The 16,608-nt window shown below is 34.4% G+C and overlaps 1 protein-coding gene across 4 annotated transcripts in view; it reads right to left on the reverse strand.

Annotated features, from left to right (window-relative positions):
* prkchb (protein kinase C, eta, b) overlaps positions 1-16,608 on the reverse strand; it is a 220,556-nt gene that overhangs the window by 106,004 nt on the left and 97,944 nt on the right. For 3 of the 4 annotated variants that reach the window (XM_073932553.1, XM_073932551.1, XM_073932552.1), the window contains one exon: positions 15,073-15,284. The gene's annotated coding sequence lies outside the window, so the exon portion shown is untranslated. Of the gene's footprint in view, positions 1-15,072; positions 15,285-16,573; positions 16,606-16,608 lie in introns of those variants that run through there. The other variant, XM_073932550.1, reaches the window with a different exon arrangement.

Raw genomic sequence — 16,608 nt, forward strand, 5'->3', positions numbered from 1 at the left:
ACATCAGATTATTTATTATATATGATTTTTTATTTATTTTTTGCTTTGAACAATATGTGGCTGTCTTTGTGACCTGTGCCTTTAATGCTAGTTCTCCACATCCACCATTCCCGCACATGCCATCAGAGTGTGCCTCAATCTCCGCTTCCACTGCGTTAGATAAGCAGCATAGTGACAGACATGAAGAAAGCAGAAACATTATTAATGTGCTACCGAAGTCTAACAATGCCTAAATTTAGGTGTTTGCTTTCATGAATAAAATTTTAAAATGTATTTCAAAAGATACATAATAAAATGCTATTTGAAATCGAAATAATATTTTACAGATAAATGATTAAAAAAATAAATAAAATAAAAAAACAGAACAAAAAATTTTTTTATTACCGACGTTTGGATGCTATATTTTATATATTTTCATTGTCGTGTCAAAAAAAAAAGAAATAATAATAATTAAATACATGAATAAAGTCAACCAGCAGCTGATTTGCCATTAACAATGGTTGAGTCATAACAGATGCGGGAAGTCAAGCAACAAACTAAAAGTCCTCAGAGGAACAAATTAAGCAAAACTCTCCTTTGGTCAATATTGTCACCACAGGAGGTTTTGTCAAACAGCATGTCTGCTTTGCTTATGTAAACATAGAGCATACTGGCAAAGTGTAATCATCTTCACGGGGAGCAGGCACTCATCCATAACTACCTTTTATGTGGGTTTGATCACTACAGTACATGACTGACGTGAACCAAGACAGATGTTTTTAACATCCCTTCGAAGGACAACCTGAAACACAACTCTGATTTTAGGTTTTTCAAAGCTATTTGGATTGACATGGCATCCCATACATAATGTCAACAGAAAAACTAATTTCCTCATCATCTTTCAGCGCTCAGCGTCAAAATGTTGCAAAAAGAGCTGTCCGGATTATTCTAGATTTGGATTCCTCTTTTTAGATGGAAGCCAAGAACAACACATTTTCTTGAGCATTTCTTTAACAATGATGCCTGATAATAACATGTTTGAGGGGGAGATGGAGGATTAAATACCTGCGAGATGTGGAATGATGCCAGAGGGTGGGATATATAAACAATACAGCGAAGGGAGCCAAATAAGCCAAGAGCTAAAGCCCTGACGGAGCAGACTTCACACCTGCAAACTCTCTGCAGCAGCCCCTATGCAAACACTGCAAACTCAGGGAGAAAAAGATAGTTAAGCACTGATAAGATAAGACAAGGCATTTCCCACATTGATGAGGCTAGAAGGAAAACTACTGTGTGAGCTTATCAGATGCTTTAAAATGAACTTTCAGAAGTCTTTCCTGATCAATATGTGGAAGGTTGAAGATCGCTTTATCTTGATTATTCATTTTTATGAGGCTTTTTCACCTCATTCCGTTTGTTTTCATTATTCTGGATCTCAGCAAAGAGTGTTAATTCTACATAATTCTTTGGCTGGGAAACACTGTTTAGAAGTAATTATAAAAAAGCTAAAAAACTTCAGAGTGGCTGTTTTACATTGTGAGGGTTTTTGTGTAGTGACTTTGTACAGGTGTGGTAGAAGAACAATAATTAATTTTAAAAAAGGACTGTATATCTATATAGAGCAGTAAACAATTCCATCCACAACATGTCATGAAAAAATGTCATTACACATTTTTCTGAACTGGAGGACTAATCAACTGCTCAGAGATGTGATAGCAGTGCACGATTACTGAGCACACTGGTTCTTTTCATTTAACATGATACATCACATTGAATTGATTCCCAATACTTTAAGCCAACAGCTCACTGATTCAAATGATCCAGTATAAGCTAGATACAGTTAGCAACTCTTATTTTATGGATCTGTTCAGAATGAGAATCCAGTAGATAACTGATTTCAATGACCTGGTCAGAGAGAGTGTGCAGTGAACAACTCACTGATTCAAATGATCCAGTCAGAGAGAGTCTTAATTCAATAGCTCACTGATTCAAATGATTTGATCATATTGACTCTAAAGCGGGTCACAAAGCGCACATTACAGTTGAAAGTATTGCACACCAGACGCGCACATTTGCATGTTATTTAAAATTAAACTATTCAGATGGCGCTCTGTGGCAGGGCAATAATATGAACAGTGTCCTGAGTTGTAGCTGGACGCCACAAACAGCTTCCAACTTGAGGTGTCGGTGTGCGTACCTTGATAGAAATCTATGTTTAGAATTCTAAAATGCATGGAGGGATGCGTAGCACATCACCGAGCGGTGCATCCGATGTGCGACCCTCTTAAAGTTAACAACTTATTGATTCAATTGAGGCGATACGGTAGCTTAGTGGTTAGCACTGTTGCATCAGAGCAAGAAGGTCGCTGGTTCGAGTCCCAGCTGTATCAGTTTGCTTGTCTTTGTGGAGTTTGCATGTTCTTCCCATGTTGATGTGGGTTTCCTCTGGGTGCTTCGTTTCCCTCACAGTCCAAAGAAATGCGCTAAAGGTGAATTCAATAAACTAAATTGGCCGTAGTGTATGAGTGAATGAGTGTGTATGAATGCTTCCCAGTTCTAGGTTGCAGCTGAAAGGGCGTATTGAAACGTAGGTTGGATAAGTTGGCGATTCATTCCACTGTGGCGACACCTGATGAATAAAGGAACTCAGCCAAAAGAAAATGAATGAATGAATGAATGATTCAAATGAGCAAGTTTCCAGTGAAAAACTCTCTGATTCAATCAAACTGGTAAGAGCAAATCAGCTCATTAATTCAAATGATTTTGTCAGAGCAAGTCCAGAGTTAAATAGTTAAAGTGGAAGGGGGGTTTGTTGGAAAACTGGACGGAGAAAAGTTTGTTGAATGATTACCTCAAAATACTGTTATGTGGATTTAAGTGTTGTTTTGTGTTGTTTTAAGTGTTGTTTTTATCAGTTTTGTTTAACTGATATAAATACTATTATTTCTATAGCTTGTGTGCCATGAAATATCCCTCAGCAAGCTAATGTTGGCATGTGTGCCTTTATTGTAGATGCAGTTAAAGTCCGAATTATAAATCCCCCGATTTATTAGCCCCCTGTTTGTTTTTCCCCCAATTTCTTTTTGACAGGAAGCGCAGATTTCCTCTAAGCATTTCTAAACAAAATTGTTTTAATAACTCATCTCTAATAACTGATTTATTTTATCTTTGCCATGATGACAGTATATAATTCATTCATTCATTTTCTTGTCAGCTTAGTCCCTTTATTAATCCGGGGTCGCCACAGCTGAATGAACCGCCAACTTATCCAGCAAGGTTTTACGCAGCGGATGCCCTTCCAGCTGCAACCTATCTCTGGGAAACATCCACACACATTCACACACTCATACACTACGGACAATTTATCCTACCCAATTCACCTGTACCGCATGTCTTTGGACTGTGGGGGAAACCGGAGCACCCGGAGGAAACCCACGCGAGGGCAGGGAGAACATGCAAACTCCACACAGAAACGCCAACTGAGCCGAGGTTCGAACCAGCAACCTTCTTGCTGTGAGGCAACAGCAATACCTACAGCGCCACTGCCTCGCCACAGTATATAATATTTTACTATGTTTTTCAAGACAATTCTATACAGCTTAAAGTGACATTTAAAGGTTTAACTAGGTTAATTAGGTTAACTAGGCAGGTTATGGTAATTAGGCGAGTTATTGTATAATGATGGTATGTTCTGTAGATTATCGAAAAAATATATAGCTTAAAGGGGCTAATAAATTTAACCTTAAAATGTTTTTTTTTTTAATTATTATTATTAATAACTGCTTTTATTCTAGCCAAAATAAAACAAATAAGACTTTTTCCAGAAGACAAAATATTATCAGACATACTGTGAAAATTTCTTTGCTCTATTAAACATCATTTGGAAAATTTTTAAAAAATAAATAAATATTTAAAGGTGGACTAAAAAAAGTTCTGACTTCAACTGTATATGTATAAATTTACCAATTTTACCAATTATTTTGGTATTATATATTTTAACACAGATACCAATATTTTTCATTTGTTTCCTTACTTTTAACATTGAGATACTTTGCTCATGTTTTAAAACAATGTTTGAAAACATATGCTTGAAGTTATACTAGAAATTGCTGCATTATAAGTAAATAAATATCTATGTCCAACACATTGGTTCATCTGTTATATATTTAATTGAATATTGATTTAATCAATAAGTAATTATATTATAAAAAATAACTAATGCTTACAATTAATAATAATAGTAATTATGCCTGATTAATGTGGTACAGTATTGCCATTTGGATATATGATCGGGACACCACTCTAAAGAAAAAAAAAAAAACTGACACACTACATCATTTAGGGTTGTGACAGCATATGACAAGCCAAAATATGTGAATAACTGAAATTCAAATCCAAATAAAGACTTTTTAACTAGTTTTAAGTTTTTAAGTAGTTAAGTAAAATAACTTTTGTAAAACAATTGATAGTCTGGTCATAGTGTAATATTTACATGAGTGCTGATTTATTCAGCCGTAAGCTTATAAAATTGCTATGCAAGAGGTGTATGTGTGTGTGTGACCCTTCTCCGTTGTTGACAGTACACAAGGTCAAGACACACCCAGGACAGAGGAGCCTGGGAATGGAAGATTTGTTGGCACTACAAAATACTGCACAGTCATCACCCAGACACAGACACTACAACACGAGTGTCACATTTTAATATTTGTGTATTGTTTGTTGCCACAAGTAACAGGACAAAACAAAACAAAAAAACACATTTAATAACGAACGCATGTCACATATTATTTCATGTCAAAAGCCATAATTTTAGTAACTCTGCACCTGTTCATATCCATTGATGAAATTTGATATTGTTGAAAATTATAAAACTGATAAGTGTGATTTTCCCTTTCACTGACTCACAACTGTGTTTTTTGTTTGACCTCTAATTTCACACCTTTCTTCTCGCATGGTAAGACAGCTGAAAAGGCATTTAATTATATTTATTAGAGGACAATTAGTGATGACAGATAGCAGGACTCTTGCCAAAGAACAGCAGGAGTCTTAACTTGATATTACAAAGTGCAAGATTATGTGCAAATGACTAGCTAAAAGATTATCTGACAAAAAACAAAAAGCACATTCTTCGAGGCACGGATTGTCCCGCTGTCAATCTTAGAAGGCTAAAATCATTTTTTCCCTCAAGCAAAGAATGACAACTGGATTAAAAACATGTATGTCGGTCCAACAAACCAAAAGGTCGGCGCATTAAGCTGATGGTATGCACTGGTAGATTTTGCCTGAAGCATTTGACAAAACACTTATTTCTTAAGAAGACAATTAAAGAGGGGGATGGGGATAAAAAAAAACCCTACATAGGTGTATATTCAATATATTTGATAACAAGTAATCAATCTTCTGAAGTGGTAGCGGTAAACATCAAGACAAAGGTGAAGGAAGTGCGGTGTCTCACCTTAAATGAGTGTGTTTACACATTCCAGGTTTCTGTTTATTTACCTGTCTGTCAGAATTACCCATTTAACAGGTCTTGAGCACACAGATACGCAAAGGCTAATGCAAACATACTCACATTCCTCGAACAACCTGTTTAATTAGAAAGCATTATTGGAGTAGACAGTGGATGTTGCGTTATAATAGGCACATACAGTTTTGTAATCTGCTCATCTAAAAATTCAAGCTTGTTAGAGATAGGTATCTAATTGGCTTCTGGTCATTGAGCAACAAAATCATTAAGAAAGTGATTCCAACAATATATTTTCATTTGTAAACCCTATTTAAATCAAGAGTAACTGTAAAGAAAACTAAACTACTAATAAATTACATTATATTAACATCCATACCATTGCATGCTGATGTTCATAAACAGAATGCAACATATACAGGTGCAATCAACGCAATCTCACGGCAATTCGTAACTTTTTGATTTAGTGGCTAATTTGTTTGAATTCGTACGATCTAATTCACTCAATTTAGTACGATTTGCTCATCACCCAAAGATGGTTCGGGTAGGGGTGGAGTTGGGGTAGGGGTGGATAGGGGAATCGTACATTTTCGTACGACGGAATTCGTACAAATTAGCCACTAAACTGACAACACGTAAAATATTTATGTTTCCTCGTGAGATGAGGCTGGTGCAATAGAATGAAAATCTGGATATGCCTATGCCTAAATAATAAAAGTCCAATACATAGACATGATATACTATGAGACCTAAACATCATTGAGTGTAAAACCCTGGTGAAAAACAGGCCAATTTGAACAAAACACCAACTCTGAACTTTCAGACAGAATCATTATTATTCATGCGATTACAATTTTTTCCCTTTAATTTTATGCTTATCTAAGCTTATATACTTACTGTGCGACTGTGCGACTCTTATTTTTAAAAAATGAGACCGGCACTTTTGAGCTCTCAGGTAATCACAGCTTGTTGTTGTCAGAATTTAAAATTATTAAACATTTTTATTGAACGACACTTGAAGCCTAAAGTGCGTATACTTTGTAAGTTTAACATGTACTGTGTATTGTGAATTTTGCAATGTATATTTGTAATGATGCAACAATGTAAATGGCTGAACTTAAGTGTTTAATGTACATTTATGGATGTTGTTATATTGGGATTTTTCTGGAGTGAAAGGATGCCAATAAACTTCAAATACTCCTCTGTTCTTGCAGAGGTTTATATTAATTCCGGTCTGTGTTTTCATACAGGTTGAAACCACAAAATACAACACTACAGACATCTCTGTCTGCCTCTTTTGTTGAGGTTCATTATAGTTATTAATATTAAATATTATATTATATTTAAGCCATAACACAACTCAGAAGCACATTTATTCACTAATTTCTTCTAGCTAAAGTAAACCTCTCGACCACTTCAGTTAAAAGGATTGTGAATTAACAAGCAATCTATTCAGTTTGTTAAAAATATTTTTGACAACTGCGGTATGATTATTTTGCATGTCTGTTTCAGAGTACATCATGGTGTTTCCTGATTCCAACATTATATATATATATATATATATATATATATATATATATATATATATATATATATATATATATATATATATATATATATATATATACATACATACATACACACACACACACACATGCATATATATATATATATATATATATATATATATATATATATATATATATATATATATATATATATATATATATTATGAATCCGCTACACCCACACCCTCCCTCAGGGTCCTTACTTTTATCCGCGAACCGGTCACTTTCAGGTTGAGGGCGGCATGATTTCCGTTTTCCGTTTGCTATATATATATATATATATAGATATACATACACACACACATGCACATATATATATATATATATATATATATATATATATATATATATATATATATATATATATATATATATATATATATATATATTATGGCCTTTACTTTAATCCGCAAACCGGTCAATTTCAGGTTGAGGGCGGCATGATTTCCGTTTGCCTAGAGCGCTAGTTCAGCTTTCTCTGGTCCTGTTTTAAACGTGCAAAAAAATTTGAATAAGATCAAGGACGCGCTTTTAGAAGCAAAGTTTCAGTATAAAACAATTAGTGTCGCATCACCAGGCTATCCTGCATTTCCTCCACAGTTTTATGCAATTTCAGGTGTTTCATTTTTAATCTTTAGACTTTAACTGCAGTTCAGCAGTTCACTTTCATTCAGCATATTTTCATTCAGGATTTTTAATGAAATTTGATACAGCATGGCGAACGGAAAGAAAAACATCTGCCTTTCGGGACTCGCGTGATCCTTTGAAGTAATCAAAAATCACTGCTTACATCATAGACTCTTAGTCAGTATTATCTTAATCATAAAAGCTGAGTATTGGTGTCTGTGTAAATTTACTGTAGTGAAAGTGGCAGTTGAAGTCGCAAGCTGTCAAAGACAGCCCTATTTTCTGCCTTTAAGCTGCTTCAATGAGCCCTCACATTTCATAAGTTTCACATGTTTCCCCCCTACACGCAACTTTTTTTAAGCGTCTGCTTCACGTTGCTGTGTCAGAATCCTTGTTTGTAAATGACAGCCATACTTTAGAACGCTTGGTTTAAGCAAATTTGATGAATGCGATCGTGCTTGTTGATGAATCTGAAGAGATCCCTCGCTTACCGCATGTGCTGTTGTCTGTGTGTTCGTAGTCCACTTAGAATCCAACATGGAAATCATTTTTGTTTGTTATTGGCATTAATTATTTTGAAATTCAAATGGAACTTAAATGCCTGTGTTTTCATTTCTGTAATAAATACGGTGTTTCGTAATGAATCATGATTAATTATGTTTTTTTAATAATGTACATATATATATATATATATATATATATATATATATATACTTCCAATATACACTTCTAAAGACTGCAAATGTGGCCAGACATACTGTATTGTTGCATTTCATCTTTAAAACCAACCCTAGATGACGCTGTTCCTTTTTACGCTTACTAGCTGACCGCTTATCTCCATATGGATGGCTTTTCCACTGTTACCAGTTTGTCCAGTTTGCTCTTGAAAACACTATTGGTTGGGTTTTGGGAAGAAGGAGGGTGGGTCAGTTGATCGGTCAGTCAGTCAGTTTTTTAATCAGTCGACAGCAACCTCTGGTGGATTGACGCGAGAACAAAAAAATCCAAAAAAGCGTACCTCCTGGGACGTATTTGGCACTCTCCAGAAATGGATATATAGTGTTATAGAAATGGTAGCGTACATTTTCAGAATGGGCCTGGGTTGAACGATTCACACAAGGCTTAAGCTTCAAAAAGGCAATCATCATAGCTGCATCAGCCAATGAAATTAAACTACAACTGTCTAATGTCTGAGCTGGTATATGCATTAAAGGGCACCTAGGTTACCCCTTTTTTCAGATTTAATACAAGTCTTTTGCATCTCTAGAATGTGTATATAAAGTTTCAGATCAAAATACCCATCAGATTTTTCGTTATACCTTTTACAAGATGCTGTTTTATACTGATTTCCAGCAGGGGGTGGTTTTGTCGTACTGCGCCTTTAAGACGAGTCTTTCCCGCCCACTATTTCTACATGCCTCCTCCCTCAGCTGCGTCAGACAACAGACAGACTTAAAGGAAGAAGATCTCACGCAGCGTTTGTGAGATACTACAGTAAGAACTAACCTTTACCAATCAGTATTGTGAAGTTGCATTGATGAGTCACACACAATTTTGTTACAAAGTTAACGCGCGCGCCCGCGCACACACACACACACACACACAACGCAGATGACACACACACACACACGCACACACACACACACACACACACACACACACACACACACACACACCGCAGATGACACACACACACACACAGGCAGGCAGGCTGACAGACAGAGCGCGCTTAGCTTAGTTAAGGCTAACCTCCAGTACTGTGTGGATATCTGTTATGCTAATGTACAAAATAAACCTGATTTAACTTCCACAAACCGGGATTGAAGCGTCTTCTTTTATAATTGTTCGGACACGCGGCTGTGCTGATGAAGTAAAGCTGAAGTAAAACGCTGTAATTAATTACACACATACTCTGTTTTAAAACACTTTAAACATGTGAAACTTACTCTTAATCACATTTGATGATGATTGCTGATCCTAGCGAACAGAACAGACCTTTTATTCCCGGTTGCTTTGCGTATGTCTGTCTGGTCTTGTTGACATATACACGCGACTACTGGAACATGTTAATGCGCGCAGCTGTCAATCAATTCGGTGGGCGGGGGGATCGCACACCTACGTAATGGTGCGATCGATTTGAAAACAGCTCCAATTGGCCGACCCTTTTTTTTGTAGTTAAATTGAAAAAAAAGGACTGGGTGTGTTCATATCACCCCAGTATGACGGTCTATACACTATACCAACACACAGCTGTCCAAACAGCTTGAAAAGTTGATTTTTTACCATAGGTGCCCTTTAAGTAATCCGTTAAAAAGTTAAGAAATTCCCAACTTCTGAAGCAAGTTCCACAGACAGATCCACAATTTAGTTCAGCAATGCTTGAAATAATTAATTTAACATGAACGGGAAGCATTGACACTGACGCCACATGGGAATCTGGCCACATGTGAGTCAAAAAATACTTCTAGGGGTAATTTCTGTGGTTAAAAATTAGCATACAGTCTAAAAACTTTTTTGCACCTACCAAAACCACATAAAGTAATTAAGTAGATATCTGATACAATTTAAATAATTTAAAATATTGAATCAATGCACTCTATGGCAGCTTTAAATATAAACCAATCATCACAGCTTCCATCCTTATATGCAAATTTTTTATCAGTTTCTGTTGGCATAATAAAGTATGTGTAATATAGGAAGGAATGTATAACTGAATTGAGGTGCATACAGACAAACAAACATTTTGCAATAAGAGAGAAGGAAATACATTAACATGACTAGAGTGATGATTTGTGAGTCTTTATAAAAATCTCAATGATTTCTTAACTACTGCTTTGTCTCCCCTGTCATTTTAGAAGCATGTTTATATTGTAATTGAGAGGAAAATGATCAGCACATATTTACATCTGTCAGGATTCTCACTAATAGAAAACGCTCAGTTTTTTTTCAAATATTTTTTTGCATCAGGCTTTGTAATGTTTACATTCTTAAATAGGATGTATTCTGATAGTCTGTATGTTTTACTGATGTTGATAAAAATGATTTCTAAAAGTGATTTCAATTATATAATTTACCTGATGTGGTTGTCATAGTTGTGTTTTTTTATTCTTTAATCTTTAAGATAATCTACTTCTTTATATCATCCTTACCCTTGGCTATTGTGCTTGTCCTGTGAATGCCGTCAATACGGTCACAAAAATATAACAATTATTAAAAAATTACACAGTAGTTACAGAAATCTTTACAGTTATCATCCTCTTTGTATACAGGCCAACGATTGCTAAATACCCAGCGACATCATGACAGCAACCCTATCATTCTCATTAAACCATCAAGAACATCAGGCGCTCAGCCATAAACAATGGGATAATTTCTAGTGAAGCAAGGAGGCTGAACTTATTTTGTTCAAAAACAAGGTAAATTGAACATTTTTACAGAAGTCTGTGTGAAGTTGCTCTGCCAAAACTCTGTCATATAAAATAAAAAAATATGCTTGCGCCGACTCGTTTTGCTTACATTCCATCCTAAACTCTGCATTACAGTCAAATCAAGGGCATTTTATCCAACGTTTAGCATGCACAGATCTAAGAGATAACCGCGCGGTGTGAACAAACTGAAAAAAAAAATCCCCTTTGTAAGACTGGTAAAACCAGCCATGGGGGAAACTAAGGAAAGTCATGCACAAACAGATGCACAAAGCACATAGACAAACACACGCTCTACAAATGCACACATCACAAGCACTTCCATAGACCATCACCTACAGAAATGTTGACACATATCCCACTCCCTACTATCTAGCTGATATTCCCCAAGTCGTCATTAATGCTTGTCAGGCCTTCGTGAAGAATAGCTTCTATTGTGGGCCGGGGCAGGGGCAGGTGCTCTTGTGGCAGCCCCTCAGGCCACAGGTTTAGATGTATTGGGAACATATGGAGGGAAGGGTGGAGGTTGCAGAGAGCTTCTGTGCAGTTGCAGTGGCACAAAAGATTCATTCATGGCCACGCTGTTGGACATGTGGAGATGCCACTAGCTATGAAACAGAGAAGTAGTGATCTGCTGTCTATAACTTGATATCAAGACGTTAAAAAGTAATTCGCCTACAAAATGGAGGACATTGTATTTAGTGACTGAAAAATTATAAATGTTTAAGGTAGCAACTAATAAAAGCAAAGAAATCATTATTTAATTCATTTATGAAATGCTTATTAAATAAAATACTTAAATCTATAATATCGTATAAGGGGCCTTGAAAATGTGATTAATCTTGTATAACAACGAAATTAATAAAAAATAAAAAACTAATTGACTGTCTTTAATTAATTAATTAATAATTCATTAATATATTAAAGAAACAACTTAATAAACAAACAAGCTATTTAATAATATTTTTTAAATAACTAGAAAAAATACAAATAAATAAATAAGAAACAAATCAAACAAATAAATAATTAATTCCTTAAAAACAATAACCAACTAATTAACTAAAACAAACAAACAAATAAATAAACAAATAAACTAGAAACAAACCAAACAAATAAATAATTAACCCTATAAAAACAATAACCCACTAACTAAAATAAATAAATAAATAAATAAACAAATAAATAATTAACACCCTAAAACAATAGCCAACTAACTAAAATAAATGAACAAATAAATAAACTAGAAACAAACCAAATAAATAAATAATTAACTCTTATAAAAACAATAACCTACTAACTAAAATAAATGAATAAATAAATACATTAAAAAAATAATAATAAATAAATAAATAAATAAATCAAACAAATAAATAATTAACTACCTAAAACAATAACCAACTAACTAAAATAAATAAATAAACAAACTATTAAGTCAATGAAAGACATATCTTAACCCACATTTGGGGCTTTGACGGTGAGGTCCATCTTGTATGAAAAATTAAATGATTCATTCATGTAATGAATAAAATAATTAACCAACTAACCAAAATCTAGATAGATAGACAGTCAGATCTTTAAAAAATTTAAAGAAACAAAAATAATAAATAAACAAACTTCTCTGAGAAAAGCTCTAGGGTGTTCTTCTTTATTGTTGTCTGTTTCTGTTTGGGCCATTTTGACCAGTTGACTGGGGCTACTTGTGTTGGATTTGCTTGCATGTGTTTTGGATCATCTGCTGAAGCTCCAGGTATATAAAGGACTTAAAAAGGCAGGAAATTCTCAGCTGAATTCCAGCGCCCAGCCCCCTATGACAAACTGATCATCTCACTCTCTTACACGCAGATTCAGCAGGGAAATCTTGTGCAAAACGAGAATTATATCAAATTTTGGATGTGTGCAAGCTAGTAAGCTTCATTGACATTGATGGATTGTCAAGAACTGCTTCACCTCACAACATTTCATCACACCCTGATTAAAGATACCATCTATGCTAAGAAAAATGAGGAAAATACATGGTAATACTGTTTACAACAAGATCTGTGCAGGTTGGAAATAGGCAATGATTAAGAATTTTGACAGGATAAAAAAGAAGAAGCTGTAAATCATTCACTATTGTCACTAATTGTTTGCAACAGGCAATTTAAACCAATTATCTGCTAACAAAAGCCAAGCCCACAACAGGCAACACATCGCCCAATCTAAATGGGAAATCAAAGAGATAAAGAGAGCACTGTGGGGATTTTACAGCTGCGTGTACTCAGGGTTAAACAGAGGTATAATCTTGATAATTGTAAGGCACCTTAGCGCAGCTTCATGACAGCTATCCTCATCACAGTCCATTTTTGATAGAAATGAGTTCAGATTCACTCAAATTTACTCAAACTTTCTAATTATTTTAAGTTAGTAGAAGATTACATTTGAATTTTGTACCATTACATATTCAAGATGAGTGGTTCTCTCTTTTTTTTTTTTTTTTTTTTTTTAGCTCAGAAGCTTTTATTAGCATGAGCATGTGCAATGCCAAAGAAACTATTGGTAACACTTTATATTAAGTCGCAATTCACGGTATTAACAAACCATTAACTACTAGCTTAATAAACTACTAATTAGCAGTTTATTATACTGTAAAACGCAACAGTCAACTTTATAAAAAGAAATTAGTATAGTTAACTCAAAATTGACTGAAAGTTAATTCTACTCAATTGAAAAGAATTTTGAACTCTGTGTTGAAGGTAATGAGTTAATTAAATACCTCATTACTTCCACTTAAATGGAGTAGGTTCATAGCACTCATATAGATTAGTTTCAAATGGTTTGCAATCAACCCCGGATTAATAAAGGGACTAACCCGACAAGAAAATGAATGAAGGGTTTGTAGCAATAAGTTTCCTTAAACAGTTTGAGTTGCTTTAACTTTTTGTATTTACAGTACTCAGCTGGTTTGAGTTCTCTTCATTTATTGGGTTTTTCTTTGCTCAATTACTTCGTTTACTCAAATAGATTAAGTTCTTATTAGAATTAGTTTTTAAACTTAAATGTTTTTTTGCAATCGGTTTCCTCAAATGGTTTGTGTTACCTTAATTTGGGATTTACAGTGTAGCAGTTGGTAAAAATAAAGCTGGGTTTGGGTTTTAGGTAGGATTAGCGATTTAGAATAAGATAATACTTTATAATGAACAGTTAATATCGTAAAAATATGAGGTTAATAAGCTAGAAGTTAATATAGCAAGAATTGTGACCTGACCTAAAGCTGGAGATCATGCTGTATAGAAAGTCTTAAAGTTTTTCAGCTCATCTTCAACCAAACTTTTCACCACAGTGGTAGCTTGATCGATTTCAGCACAAAAGAAATCTCTGTAAATCAAGTATCCATGTTAATCTTGTGCAAAAACACACTTAATTTCACTTATTTTCCTTTAAGTCTAATGAAAAAGCATGCTGGGGTCTAGAAACTTGCTTTAACTTGATCGATTTAATAAAAATATCAAACAAATAAATGATTAACCCCCTAAAATCAATAACCAACTAACTAAAATAAAAAAATAATAGACAGTTAATATCGTAATAATATGACGTTATTATGCTAGTAGTTAATATAGCATGAATTGTGACCTGACCTATAGCTGAAGTGCATGCAGTATATAAAGTCTTTACATTTTTCAGCTCATCCTCAACCAAACGTTTCACCACAGTGGGAAATTGATCAATTTCAGCACAAAATAAATCTCTTTAAATCAAGTCTTTATGTTAATATTGTGCAAAAACACACTTAATTTTACTTATTTTCCTTTAGGTCTGTAGCAAAGCACGCTGTAATCTAGAAATCCTTGGTTAATTTAACCAAAAAGTGAGTTCCTGCAGTGACTTGTTTTTAAGGTATAATGGCCTTTTTAAATACTTGAGTGAGATTAACTTGTTTCGTTAAATTAATTCTGTTCTCTGTTTTCACAGTGAAACCATCTATAAGTGATACAGTCTAAGCAGTTTATAAAGAGTGGTACCTACATACCTACATGCCGCCATCATTCCAGAGAGCATGTGAATGGAGGGATGTGCACAGAGCTTCTGCCAGGTATTCTGTTTGTGCTGGGTTTAATTTTAGGGATGCAATCACGTCAAGCTCCCCTTTGCTTTTGTGAGAGGCTTCTGGGGCCTCCTGTCAGCTGTTGCGGTTGTTGGCTCCCATACAAACCTTCAGCTTCCAGTAAACAGCATGACAAACTGAAAAAAAGAAAAAGTGCAATCAAGAGGCAGATTGTCAGTGCCTGTCTGACAAATGGACAGATATAAACAGTTGGTGGAGTTGCGGTGCAACATTTGAGATTGGGAAAATGTCTGTTTCTTGGACAACTTGCAAAACAGTTGATGACCAAGTTGCATAACATTATTATTCATAGTTCTTAGTTAAATGTGATTTTTTTAAAAAGTGTATACCTATGACAATAAGCAATGCATTGAAAAAGAGGTTTAATTGTTTAAAAGACGGATCCAACAGATTTCGTACTCTCCAACAGATAAAACATTCCCATATTAATCTGCGACAATTTTATTTGAAATATAAAAATGAACTCAAAACTGTGAAAGAAATTAATGTTAAGTACAAAGAGTGCTGTTGTTCAATTGTACATATGAATTTATTGTGGCAATCATTCAAACATTTTAACTTAAACATAACCATTTGGTAAATAATTCAGTATGGCATGAAACAAAATATTAATACATGAATTCCACCAATAAGTATTACACTTTATTCATTACACTAATTGTTTGATATTTCATTTATTTATTTATTTTAATACATATAGAATAGGTGTGCATGCTGGAACTAAAATTACACTGCAAAACCCAAAAAGTTAAGGTATATTTGGTCCATTTGAGTAAATTAAGCAACTTGAGCACAGAAAAACTCAATAAATTAAGAGAACTCAAACCAACTGAGTACTGTAAAACCCAATAAGTTAAGGCAACTCAAACCATTTGAGGAAACCGATTGCTACAAACCATCTGAGTAAAAAAAATCTATATGAGTACTGCAAACTTACACCATTAAGGGTGAAGTAATGAAGTATTTAATTAACTCGTTACTTTCAAGACTGAGTTTAAAACTCTTTTCAAATTAGTAGAATTAACTTTCAGTATTTTTATTTAGCTCATTACATTTGATAAAGTTGACTGTTGGGTTTAAAAGTGTAGTAATTAAAAACAATAATAATTCGAATTTTTCCATTCATTTCACGTCTATATAAAATATTTTAGATACTGTAAATCAATAATATTTTACATATGCAGTGCGTAATAGCACATCTCCTAGGTCATGACCCTAAACGTGATTCTTTTTACATATAACAATACTGTTACAGCTCCACTCATTCTTCAAGGAAACGCTTGTTTTGGCCTCATGGTAATTGCTGACACCAAATGAAGAGGAATCAGCTGTTGAACCAAATGTTGAACGTGAGAACTGGTGCTCAGTTTTTTTGTGCATATTGACGTAGTGCAGCCTGCATTACCTTGCGCAGGTACCCGCGTCTGCTGCACGCTTGAT

This window comes from Danio rerio, chromosome 20 (assembly GCF_049306965.1).
Source record: "Danio rerio strain Tuebingen ecotype United States chromosome 20, GRCz12tu, whole genome shotgun sequence".
NCBI lineage: Eukaryota > Metazoa > Chordata > Actinopteri > Cypriniformes > Danionidae > Danio > Danio rerio.